This window comes from Perognathus longimembris, chromosome 24 (assembly GCF_023159225.1).
Source record: "Perognathus longimembris pacificus isolate PPM17 chromosome 24, ASM2315922v1, whole genome shotgun sequence".
NCBI lineage: Eukaryota > Metazoa > Chordata > Mammalia > Rodentia > Heteromyidae > Perognathus > Perognathus longimembris.
Genome location: NC_063184.1, coordinates 9,510,369 through 9,523,896, shown reverse-complemented (window position 1 = coordinate 9,523,896; position 13,528 = coordinate 9,510,369). Strand labels below are relative to the sequence as shown.

The 13,528-nt window shown below is 36.5% G+C and overlaps 1 protein-coding gene across 1 annotated transcript in view; it reads right to left on the bottom strand.

Annotated features, from left to right (window-relative positions):
• LOC125341460 (bifunctional heparan sulfate N-deacetylase/N-sulfotransferase 4) overlaps positions 1-13,528 on the bottom strand; it is a 230,635-nt gene that overhangs the window by 151,586 nt on the left and 65,521 nt on the right. The window lies entirely within an intron of this gene.

Sequence of the window (13,528 nt, the reverse complement as noted above, 5' to 3'; positions counted from 1 at the left end):
TTGCATTTCTCTTACTGCCAGGGATGTTGAACATTTCTTAATATTTTTTGCCATTTTTATTTCTTCTCCTTTGAAGTCTCTCGTTAGCTCCCTTGCCCATTTTAGTGGTTGCTTTATTAGGTTTTGGAGGGATTAGTTTCTTGAGCTCCCTGTATATGATGGATATTACACCTTTGTCTGTTGCATTGTTAGTGAAGATCTTTTCCCAGTTGGTTGGCTGTCTTTCTAATTTAGTAGCTATGTCTCTAGCTGTACAGAAATTTTTTATTTTGATATAGTCCCATTTGTCAAGTCTTCCTCCAACCTGTTGTGCCCCTAGGACTTTATTCAGGAATTTCCTGCCTGTGCTTATAAGTTCTAGTGTCTCTCCTACTCTGTGTTGCAGTAGTTTCAGAGGTTCAGGTCTGATGTTGTCATTAATCCATTTGAGTTGACATTAGTGCATTGTAACAGGCAAGGGTCCACTTTGAGTTTTCTGCATATGGCTGCCCAATTTTCCCAGAACAAACTATGTTTTTGGTAAGTCCATTCTTTACTTTATTCACAGATTTTCTCTAATAACATTTTTCTTATTCAAGATCTCATTAGAATATCACATTGCATTTAGTTACTATGTTTTCTCAGGCCCCCTTGGCAGTGACTCACAGTTTTGTTTTTGTTTCTTTTTGTTTGTTTGTTGTAGAAGAACAGATTTATGATTACAGAAAAATCTAGCAGAAAGCATAGATCTTCAATTTCCATCCAACTTTCCTACAGTAATGGTTGTCTAATGGCTGCAATTCTGGATGACTATTGATATGTTGTTCCTAAAGTCTATTGCATACATTAGCACTCACGCACTGTGTTATGTAATTTCTGGACCTGGTCATACATAGAATATCATGTACATATGTACATATTGTCACGACATGCAAATCTTACAGAAAGAGGACATATAGAATATATATGTACATAAATTTACCTGCCCTAAAAATTGTTCCTTTTTCTAATTAGCCTTCTGTTGCCCCTAGCAAATATTAACCTTTCTGCTGTCTTCCTAATTTTGCTCTTTTGAGAATGTCAGGCATTTGAGTCAAATGAATCCAAAAGCAATACTTACAAAACCATTTGTTGTAAACCAATTGAACAGCTCATGAGGAGAGAGGGGAAGGGGGAGGGGGAATGAGGGAGGAGGTAACAAATTGTCCTAGAAATGTACCTACTGCCTTATGTATGAAATTGTAACCCCTCTGTACATCATTTTGACAATAAAGTAATTATTTAAAAAAAAGAATGTCAGGCATTGGGAAATATACTTCATATACCCTTTAAAGATTGACTTCTCTTATTTAGCAGTGTTCACTTAAGATTCAACTTTTATTTGTTGCTTAATGGCCCACATCTTTTTGCTACTGAATAGGATTTCTTAGTACGCTTGTACTAGGGTTTGCTTTTTATCTATTGACTTATTGAAGGACAACTTGGTTATTTCCAAGTTTTAGTAATTTTGAATAAAGCACATAAAACATTTATGTGCAAGTATATGCCTACACTTAAATCTTCTGCTCATTTGGGTAAATACCAAGGAGTCCATTGTCAATTGTCTAATAAGACTAGGTTTAGCATTTTAAGAATCAAAAAACTTTTTTCCAAGAGAAATGAATGTAATAATCTCCTCATTTGAAAGAAGCAAATTTTCTGTCAAACAGACAAAACAAAAATATCTAATAGGGAATGATGAAAGGAGTGGCATTGAACAAGAAGCTTTGTAGTAGTAAACTGGGGTGTTGAATTGAAACTGCTTTATACATGTACTTAAAGATAGCAAACAAAATGAATAAAAGATATCATGGGCAAGAAGAGGAAATGGAAGACAGCAGATGTAAATATGTAAAGAATCCAATTAAGGGAAATAAAGAAGGAAATATGTAGTATAATCTTGATCAGAAGAAGTTTCAAAGAATAAATGAATTTTAAAAAGATATTTTTATTATTTTTCTTTGTGATTACTATATTTAATTATACAAAGGAGTTGCAATTTAACAAAGCAGTTTATGGGTACAATGCATATTGATCAGTAGCACCCCTTCTATCATTCTCACCCATCCTTCCCCTACCCAACCCTTCCCTCAACTCTTCTTAATTTTGTAGGATACACATAAGATTCTTGTCAGAATTTCCCTCTCTTTTCCTCGTCATTCATCTACTGCTGTTCTCTTGATGCCAGCCTTTCAAAGTACCTGCGTCCTGGTGTTTTATTTTATTATACTTTATGTTTGGGCTTTATGAGGATTTACAGTACTTGAGATCATCTTTGAATTTACCATATTTCAGTTAATAAATTGTTATACACTTGCATACAACCCAACGTATTTACCTATGATTTGTAACTTAAGTCTATGATAAAAAAACTAGTCTTTGACTTGGTCCAGAAATACAACATAAAATTAGGGAACGGTAGTGGGAATAAGGAAGAGTGAATTTTATGTAACAAAATAGCTTTTACATGTTCTACTTTCTTCTTCCTTTCCTTAGTAAATTAAAGTAAATAAAGTATACTGTAATGGCATCTCACAATTTGAATGTCAGTTTTTTAAAAATATATGCACTGTTCAAACAGAAATGTACTTATTACCTAACTTATGCAACTGTACCCTCTCTGTACATTATCTTTACAATAACAATAAAATTCTTAAGAAGTAAAGAAAAATACATTCACACTCACATTTCTCATAAAGTGATAAGGTCTTATATTTCTGTATCATTTACATTTGTTTATGTGGCTCTGGCATATGTAACAACTATATTAGCTGATGTTTTCTCAGTTATAATAATCAACTACAGGTAGAAGTTTTTAAGGTCTCTAAAGCACTGGAAAATGATGAGGTCCATTTAAAAGAACAATGAGAGTAAAGTATTATTTAAGAATGTCTTTACCAAATATTAATGTTGAAGACTGTTACACATGCAAATATGTTGAAAGTTGCCAGGAACTTTAAAAACTGTGTTAAAGTTTCTATTCTCAATGGAATCAAGCAAAGGAAAACATGGGCATGAGTCAGGATAAAATGAAAATAAATATTGTAAGTGATTTAACAGCAAAATATACCATAAAGTTCACAAGAAGTTTTACATTATTGTTTAGGGCTAGACAATAAGCCTAATATAGAATATGAACAGGACAAACAAGCAAGCTAAAGATGGATGATAGAGACCTTTAGTGTTGTTTGTTTTGACAAGAATTTATGCATTGACTATTTACAGTTAAAATATTTACAACTAACCAAGTGCTGGTGGCTTAGTCCTTTAATTTTTATTATTCCAGAAGCTAAGAACTGAGAATTGTGGCTTGAGGCCAGCCAGGTCAAAAAAGTTGATATAAGTCACATTTGTAATTAACTGGCAAAAAGCGAGAAGTGGAGATGTGGCTCAAGTGGTAATGTACTAGCCTTGAGCAAAAGGGTTCAAGGGAGAGTGTCCAAGCCTTGAGTTCAAGCCCTAGTACTAGCACACACACATACAGAGAGAGAGAGAGGGGTGGGGGCAGGGAGGGAGGGAGGGAGGGAGGGAAGGAGGGAGGGAGGGAGGGAAGGAGAGAATGAAAATGTATAAATGATTTTCAAATTAGAATAACCTGCAAATGAGGAAAGTTGGATCATGGAAATCATATAAAGACAGGGTATGACAAGGAAACTCAGCAGGTCGTGGCAGATATAATACCTGTGATGGTGGTAGTAATGCATTGGAATGGATGGATAAGTGGGATTGCCTTGACTACAAGAAAAACATTGGGTCATTCTAGTTAAATGCCAAGAGAAAGAGGAAATAAAGAAAATTTGAGTCAACAAAAATATGGCAGTTAAAGGAAGGAACAAATAACTATACCACTGCGAAATTAATAATAGTTTAATTGGGTTAAAATAAGTATGTGTTTTTGTAAAAAAGCATAAACACATACTAAATTTATAGAACAGAAAGGAAACAGGTGTTGGTTGAAAATAAGAAATAGTGTGTGTGTGCATGTTCATATGTTCGTGTGTGTGTGTTAGTGTGTGTGTGTGTGTGTGTGTGTGTGTGTGTGTGTGTGTGTGCTGGCTGTACCTCGGGCTTGAATTCATGTCCCAGAGCATTTTTTCTCAAGGCTAGAGCTTAGCAACCACAAGAGCCACAGCTCCACTTCTGGACTTTTGGTGATTCATTATGGATAAGAGTGTCATGGACTTTCCTTCAGGGGCTGGCTTCAAACTTCAGTCCTCTAGTCTTCTGATTAGGTAGGATTACAGGAAAGAGCCACTGGTGCCCAGGGAAAAATAAGATTCATTAAGACATTTGATAATTCTATATTTACAAGTGTACATACTGAAAGCCTAATGATTTATAAGTTAATGGAGAAGCAAATTAATGCTAATTCAATAAAAATACATTCATTTGTAATGAAAATTGCCTTGAAGAGCTAGATATGTGGTTTATTAGTATATTTATCAGCAAATATGTTGTACATATCTTCCTAATACATGAATGTTTATTTTATAATTCATATATTTGCACTTTAGTAATTATTTATGTATTTAACATAATGTGCAAAATAAATGTGAGCACATGCCCCAGACTTTAAGTAGTGTATTAGCAGCATAACACCTTTTGAATGCTAACAAAAATCATGTCTTAACTGAAAGCAATGTGCTGGAGTGGGGTAGATTAGGTAGCTTTGGTGTGAATTCTGGATGTGACCTCACTCACAAAGTGTGTCTTGGAGTAGTGTTCAATAAACAGGTACAGAAGGGAAAATTACAGTTTGGGGTTGTGGAAATCAAACACTAGAAATTCTGTGCTCAACTCATGTCCCCTTGGGGGGAAAATATTTCCAGTTCAACTGCAGTTATCAACAGATGACTTAGGAGAATAGAAAATAGAAATCAAAAATAGAATAGAAATCATGTAAAATTATACAGTGTATTTTCTTTAGTTATTGAGACATTGTATGTGTCTAGGTAGTTGAGCCTTTTGGGGTATCAGATAATACACGAAGAATAATTTGAACAATTTTTAGTTCAAGAAAATAGTGACCTGTGAATAATGCAACTCCTATATTTTTTCTGTTAATTAAACATTAACTAAGGACTTACTAGATATACATGGTTAACTGGCTAGAACATATGATCTAAATGGAAAAGGCTATCAAATATCCATGGGCATCTTAAGTATCAGAAGAAAAAAATTTTAACAGATTTATAAAACTGTCTGATTGGTAACCATTATTGATCATAAGATGGGCAAATTCACAGCCTGGAATATGAATTAGACTTGTTTTAATTCACATAGTTTCCCCCTAAATTTTTAAAGAAGCATTTAAATTACTTTCCTAATTTTAATTTTTTTTTTCTAATTTTACCTAAACTGAGCAGAACGTTGTGGAGCTATAAACAAATTTAGTTAGTGATACACAGGGATGAAACCAGAGCCATTTTACCACTCTCAGGGGTATTGGAAGCTCAGGATCTATATAAAATACTCATATTGATATGCTGGTAAACATTTTAATTTGAATTAAGAAATAATTGATTAACGATAGTCCATCCTATCGATCCATTTCAGTAAAATAATATTTTGATTTAGGAATAATGAGAGATGAAAGTGTAATGATGCACATAGAATGATTCATTATTACAACACTGGCCTTTTGGTATTTAAATGCAATGTCAATTTTAATATTCATATGATATATATGTGTGTATATATATATATATATATATAGAGAGAGAGAGAGAGAGAGAGAGAGGGAGAGTCACTTTTCATTACTCAATGCATTCCATCTAACTCACTGAATATTGTTGGGTTGTAAATTGCCGGGCTTAGCTCTATCTCTCCCCAGCACGTGGGGAGGGGTCCTGGGCTTATCTATCTCTTCTGCGGGGGATCCATACTCACTCTCTCACGTCCCCCGGGCCGGTAGGGTGGTAGGGTCCCGGGTTTAGCCTCGGGCTGCGTGTGGGTGCGAGACCTCCATACTCCCCAGCCCAAGGAAGACACGAGCGCGTGAGATCCCGGAGACGTCTCTGGGACAGTTCTAATTTATTCAGATGAGAAACCACAAAGATATACCCCAGAGGCTCCCTCGTGGGCGGAGACCCAGCCCCCCAAGGGTTGGGTTTCTGGGGTGTCCTCCACTGTACACGTGATCTCCCCAGGAGCAGGGCCTTCTCTTCCTGTCAAAGGAGGAAGGGGAGGGACAGGCCAAGGCCAGCTGTGGCCTCTTAAAAGCACAGCTGACCCCAGCAGAATATGAGTAGGAATATTAAAAAGATCACATTAAGAGATTATGCCTATTCTTTTCTACAAATTTTAATTTGAATTTCTAAAATTAGCTTCCCAATTATTAAGTGGAACTGGAATGTTTTTATTTCCTCTACTGTATTTGCTTTTTAGAGGTATCTTGAAAAGCTGCTCTATCATTTCTTACTATTCAAATTCTCACTTTTTTTTTTTGTGCCTTTAACTGCTACTGTGTTAAAGACTTAAAGTAGAAATTTTACTTGGCCACAACCCATTCATCTGAGTTTGCTAGACCATGGCATTCTTATCCTTAAAATGATGTGATGGGACTGAGACCTAACATGGTAATTTAGTATGACAAAGAGATGAAGAACTCCTGGAAATATTTTTTTATTGCACACACACACACACACACACACACACACACACACACACACACACAGAGAGAGAGAGAGAGAGAGAGAGAGAGAGAGAAACGGAGAGAAAACAAAACTGTACTGAGCTTAAAACCATGGTAGAGAAAAGACTAAAATTCTGCTTTTCTAACACCACACCTTTCTATTGTGCTGTACTGATATCATTTATATATAACAGCATGTTTGTGTCTGAGAAAAAGTTTTCATGACAAGGACATATTCAGCTAATGGAAACAGGCAAGAGGTCATTTTAAGAGCTGAATCTCTACCTCTTCTCCCCATTTTCTCTACTCTTTCTCATCACTTGCTCTCCCTTCGGTTCCCCTGATTACAATGAGTAGAAAAGGTGATCACCATAGAATCAAATAGCCATCCTTCATTTTTATTACAACAAACTCCTAAGGTTATTTAAACAAAGCCAATATTAAAAATCCAATTTTCATTCACTATGCATCCCTCCACTAGTTTAAATTGAGAACTCAAATTACTTGCCAGTGAGCTTCTCTTCATTCAAGCTAAATTAGAAAAGGACTCTGGAGAATTCCACTTGCTTGGGTTTATAGGTGGCTTCGTAGACCAAAATAAAGAAAGTTGCACTGAGAAGAAATAACTACTTGCTTTTACCCCAGTGAATTCTTAAAAATCAATGACACTGCAAGGTGTTGTATTGAACAGACACTTCAGGTATCTATCAGGAAGCAGGGTGACCTAGCTGTGCTGTATTTAATGGGTTAATGCTGTACCAAAGTCCAGTTGTGAATACATTCTCCATAACTTCCTCATGTTTCCTTATGCAGGCTGACAGGTTTGTTCAGCACCTAAGATTTGCTTTGGATCTCTGGTTTTATGTGAAGTGACTTCCACTTTGGCATCATCCTGTCTATTGGGGAAAAGATTCCTTCTCCTCATATATAGATAAATAACAAATGTCCACAATGCTTTCCTTGATTCTTCATTAGGAAAGAATTTCATTTTCATTCTATTTCTTCTATTATGTCATGGGTAGAGACCAAAAGGGATGAGACAAGGGAAAAATTACCTTTGCTTCCTAAATTATCACAATATCTGTTATTAAATAGCTGACAATATTATAAAAACAAACTCAGCCGAGTGTAAAACATGTAGTTGAGGAGGTGTGTATGTTTGTGTGTGCATGCACGCGTGCACATGCCATTAATGGGGCTTGATTCCAGGGCCTGCGTTTTCGTGGCTTGCACTCCGCCACTTGAGCCACAGCTCCACTTTCACCATTTCTGCTGGTTGGTTGGGGATAAATATTTCAAATTTTCCTGCCTAGGCTGACTTTGAACTGTAACCCACAGATCGCAGCCCCCTGAGTAGCTAGGAATATAGGTATGAGCCACTGGCACCAGACACCTGTCACTGTTTTGTTTAGTGACATTATTTTTCAATACAGTAGAAAATATGTCACCACATTGGTGTGAAAGTATTCTGATTGTGTAGTGGCTGTTATTTTTTGTTGTTATTTTGGTTTGATTGTTGAGATGGTATCTCATTATTTTGCTCAATTTTTCGCAAACAATCCTTCTGCCTCAGCCTTTGTGAGTACATGGGAGAAAGGAAGAACTTGGAGAGTGGAAGTTAATTTTATTCGTTGTCATATTTCAAACACAAAAAAATGCACAATGCTTTATCTATAGTAAGGGGCCAGTAAGTGCTTGATTGATGGGAGTATTCAATCACTTGCTTTACACTGGTATGGCTCATTGTCAACAAATTATGCAAAGTAATTTTCTTTTATGCCCACTACAAAAATTAAAAATCTGTTTCTACGTGACAAATAATATCTTCTGGTTTGAGGGCTTAAAATGAATTTGGATATTTTGAAGAGGCTTAACAGGTCACACTTTATCAGAAACGATTACACAGTCTATAATTCACAAGTGACTACAGAGTGTTGTAATGGCCGCCTGTGATTTTTCTCTACCGATGGCATGCATTATAAAGTAGAGTTGCTATGTAACTTATCAGCTTTGGATTCCTATACTTAGAAGACACAGAGATGAATCACTTCCACCCATGGTTTTTATGCCTTGTCTGCTTTCTTGTCATGTCTGCTAATGTCACAGTGCTTGCAACTTGCCACATAACTTCATGTTTGCTTTGCTAAAGTGCAGGAATAGCTCCTCCACATCACAACTCCTCTCTCTCTCTCTCTGTCTCCCAAGTGAACATCCTATGATGGGCAGCGTTTCCTGGTGATCAGCCTTGTCTCGCAAACTGTGGGCATTATAGCGGCTTTTCATTCCCTCTTCCCTTTAATGGAAAGAATCACTTCTGACTTAGACTCCAAGGTGAAAATGGATTCCTCAAAGTGCAGAGGTTTGGAGGTCATGCCTCACACTCTGCAGCACCATTAACTATTCCCTAGATAGTGTAGGCTCTGGAGGAGCATGCATACCCTACCCTTTGTCCAAGGCCTCAGGGAAAACACTGTTACTAAAAGAAAATGGACCCTAGGCAAGAATTAAAAGCAGTCTTATAATGTGAGTGCTAGAATTCAGGCTTTTAAGCTTCATCATGTTCATATATATCATCAAAGTGACATTGCTAATAAGAAGAAATTCTGTGGGTTGACTAGATTTTCACAATCTGAGAGCTTTCTTTTTTTAACTTACCTGGAAACTTCATCAATATTTGTGGTCTTGTTCAATTTACCTAGGAGAGTGGCTCTTGACATAGTATATTGTGCCATTTTGGTTGAAGATCTCTAGCTGGCAGAGGAATCATGCGCGCTTGCGTGTGTGTGAGCGCGCGGGCGCGCGCGCACCTACCACATGAGCCACAGCTCTACTTCTTCATTTTTCAGTGGTTAAATGGATAAGAGTTTCACAGACTTTCCTGGGCTGGCTTTGACCTATGATCCCCAGATCTCAGCCTCCTGAGTAGAGAGGTCTACAGGTGTGAACCACGGTTGCCTGACAGACAAATCTTTATGACTTGGATTTGTTTGGCTTATCCTACTCTGAAGAGTTGATTCATCTTCCAAGTTTGTACCCAAGACATAATTTGCTATTCCTTCCTCTGTGTGGTGGGAACTTGAGATCAAATTGAGAAGATAATTTTTCTTAAAACATTTCTGAAATAAGCTCCTAGAAAACACTGCCAGTGTCTGTTTTATTTACTGTGGGTACACCAACTTTGTCAATGTCTATATTATTTTCGGGTGTGACAAGTTTCTGGTTTGTTCTAAGTACTTAGGGCGTATTTCTTCACAAGTGGGTAGATTAGCATACCACGCTTGATTTATGTGTCTTCCCAAAAATTAAGTCACTTAAAACTGGGTGCAGATGGTTCACGACTGTAATCCTAGCAACTCAAGAGGCTGAGAAGGTAGCCTAGGCAAAACATTCATAAGATCCCATGTAATGTGAGAAATCTGGTTGTGGTGGTATGAGCCTATCATAACAGCTATGGCACAAAGAATAAGCAGAAGAGTTAGAGTTCAGGCCAGTCTGAAGAAATGATAAGATCCTATATCAAAAATAACTATAGTCAAAAGGGCTTGGAGGGATAGCACAAGTCAAATCGCACAGGCCCAGCAAGTATGAAACCTAAGTCCAGATGTTAGTAATACTAAATCACAGCAAGAGCAACAATAAAAGCAAACATCACTTGCTCATGTTTTTTTTGTTGTTGTTTGTTTTGTTTGTTTTTGTTTTTGCCAGTCCTGGGCCTTGGACTCCAGGTTTGAGCACTGTCCCTGGCTTCTTTTTGCTCAAGTCTAGCACTCTGCCACTTGAGCCACAGCACGACTTCTGGCCATTTTCTGTATACATGGTGCTGGGGAATTGAACCCAGGGCTTCATGTATACGAGGCAAGCACTCTTGCCACTAGGCCATATCCCCAACCCTTTGCTCATGCTTTATAAATGGACATCAAGGCTGTAGGGTCATGTGCTGTATAGTGACACTTTGGTAGTGACAGACACAAACATGACAGTGCTCCATTAAGATCATCAGGAAGCTGAAATACTCCTATGGCCTAGTGAAGCCCCTAGGCATGGTATGTAGCACCATGATTTACTTCAGGTTTTATGCAACATCACCTAAACAAATGTATTGTACTGTCAACTGTATGACCACATAGCATCACACATCATTAGAAATACTTGATAATAGTGATAAATAACAATGCTGCCATTCGTAGATTTATGTTATATATGGTATATGCTATACAATACATATAATTATAATATAATTTACTTTATATAGTGATTTAGATTTGCTATATATGTTTTATATATTATATTATACATGAGCTGTTTGTTATTTTTGAGTCCATACCTTCTGTTAAATAAAATAAATTTATAGGAAATGGAGCTGTGGCTCAAGATTGTAGAGCATCAACCCTGAGCAAAAGAGCTCAAGGATACAAAGGATCCCAAGCAAGACCACACTAAAGCTACCAGCACAACTGTGTTCATTGCAGTACTATTTTCCAGAGCTAAAATATGGAACCAACTCAAATGCCCCTCAGTACATGAATGGATCAAGAAATTGTGGTGTTTATATGCACAGAAAGGATGACATTGTCCCCTTCATAAGGAAATGGAAAGATTTGGAAAAAATCATACTAAGTAAATTGAGCCAGACCCCCCCCCCAAAGTAAACTGTATAGTTTTCCTCATTGGAAATAATTAATAAATGTCTAGGATAGTCCTAACAGATGATCACAATAGCTCAATTGCTATGTTCATATGACCAAATAAGATGATGCTAAGTGAAGTGTACTAAAAGTTATGGAAATAAGTGGTTTATCATTATTTTTGTGATTTTCAACATACTATGTGAAATTATGCCTCTTTCTTTTGTTTTCTTCTCCAGGGCTTTACCCTTGTCACTGTTTTTATTTTGTTACCCTGGTTAGTGTATATACATTTATAGGAACTAGGGAAGGGAAGAGGAACATCACAATGGTGAGACAAAGGGTAAAAGGCAAACCAATGTAACAGCAATACTTAAAAGACAATATGCTATGAACCAACTGAACAACTTGGAGGGGGGGAATTGGGAAAATGGTTAGGTGAGAGAAAAATGAGGGAGGAGGTAACAAGTTTGACAAGAAATATACTCACTACCTTATGTATGTAACTGTAATCCCTCTGTAGAACACCTTGACAATAAAATTAAATTTTAAAAAGTATGTGCTTCTTTTCTGAATGCAAGTAAGATGTATTTGCCTAGTAAATTTGATAACAAAGAATGGCTTTGTTGATTAGGTTAACAGCAGATGTGTTGAAGAAGTTAAATACACACCACAGGTTCTTCTCTCTATGTGTGTGCGTGCACACGCGCATGTGTGTGTCTGTGTATTTATCATTATGTATCTCCTTATTATATATTAGTGTATTTCTCATCATTCCCAAGTTATAATAGGATTAATAGCATTTTGATTTCTTCAGTCCTTTCTTGTAAATAATAAACACAGGAAGAGACTGGAAGAGTGGCTCAAGTGGTAGAATGTTTGCTTAGCAAGGGTGATGGCCCAAGTTCAAATCCCACAACTGATCTCTATCAGTCTTCTTTCTGCTAATCCATTCAAATGGTAGCATTGTCCTAACCTCTCTGTACATCAGTTTGATAATAAAAATTTGAGAAAAAAAATAAAAAAAAGAATATCTTCAGTACATAATTAAAGTACAGATTTCTAATTTATTCAAATTCTTATGAACACAAAGCACTTTGTACTGTCATCTAAAAGAACACAACGCAAAGGTATGTGTTCTAAAGTGGTAAAATTTATAAATTTTTTAAAACTTTATTTTATCAATCTAAGTTATTTTGAAAAATATTATGGCTGCCAGATCATTTTATATCAAGGACTGAATAATTAACTCAGGAAAGAGAGATAACATGAACTTACTGACATAAATTACTGACATAAATTAAGAAATTTAAGTATCAGAATATTAGCATTTTACCCATAACCAGTAATTTTACCTTCTACTCCCCTTACATACAACCTCATGAGCATATTTGCTTTTAGAAGCCTACTAAGAAATCTAGCATTTCCAGTAGTATGATACATCAGAGTTAAAAGCGATTTAATGATATCTTTATTACATTTCCATATGTGCAGTAAAAGGTTGCGTTTAAACATGTGAGTTGCTAATCATTTTATATGAACATTTGTGCCAGTGCTGGGGCTTGAACTCAGGCCCTGTGTTCTTGCTTAGTGGATTACAGGCATAAGCCACCAATACCTAGTGCATTTTTATTATAGTTTTTTTTTTTTTTCCCAGAGTTGAGGACCCAACTCAGGGCCTTGTGTTCGCCAGGCAGGCACTCTTCCACTGAGCTAAATCCCCAGTCCCCACAATTTTTAAAGATAGTAGAATAAAACAAAACAAACCTCAAATGACCAGAGGATGAAAAGAAAAAAAATGATAAAATCATAATGATCTGTCCTCTTTAATAGTAAGTAGTTCATAGTCCCTTGAGATAGCTCTAATATTTATGCACAATTTACTGCTACTCTGCAAGAGGTTCCTGTGCTTAACTATTCAGACTCATCTATGCCATCATTTAGAGCTACATTTTCCCCTACAGCACTCATTGAAATTCTCTCAGCATTGTAATCAATGATGGACTCTCTTTGGGTTGTTAGAACAAAACAACATACTATTTTTTATCATTTTGGCAAAGTCCAAGGCCAATGTAAGGCAGATTTGGTGTCTAACTCTCAGGCATTTGTAGGTAGCAACTTCTAAATGTGCTATGGCAAGGTAGAAAGAGTGAAGAAGCCGCTTCTATAAGGACAGGACTTCTATCCAAGAGGCTAATCTTCCTTGGGAGTTAGGAGTACAACATTATGTGAGGACCCGAGCCTTCATATC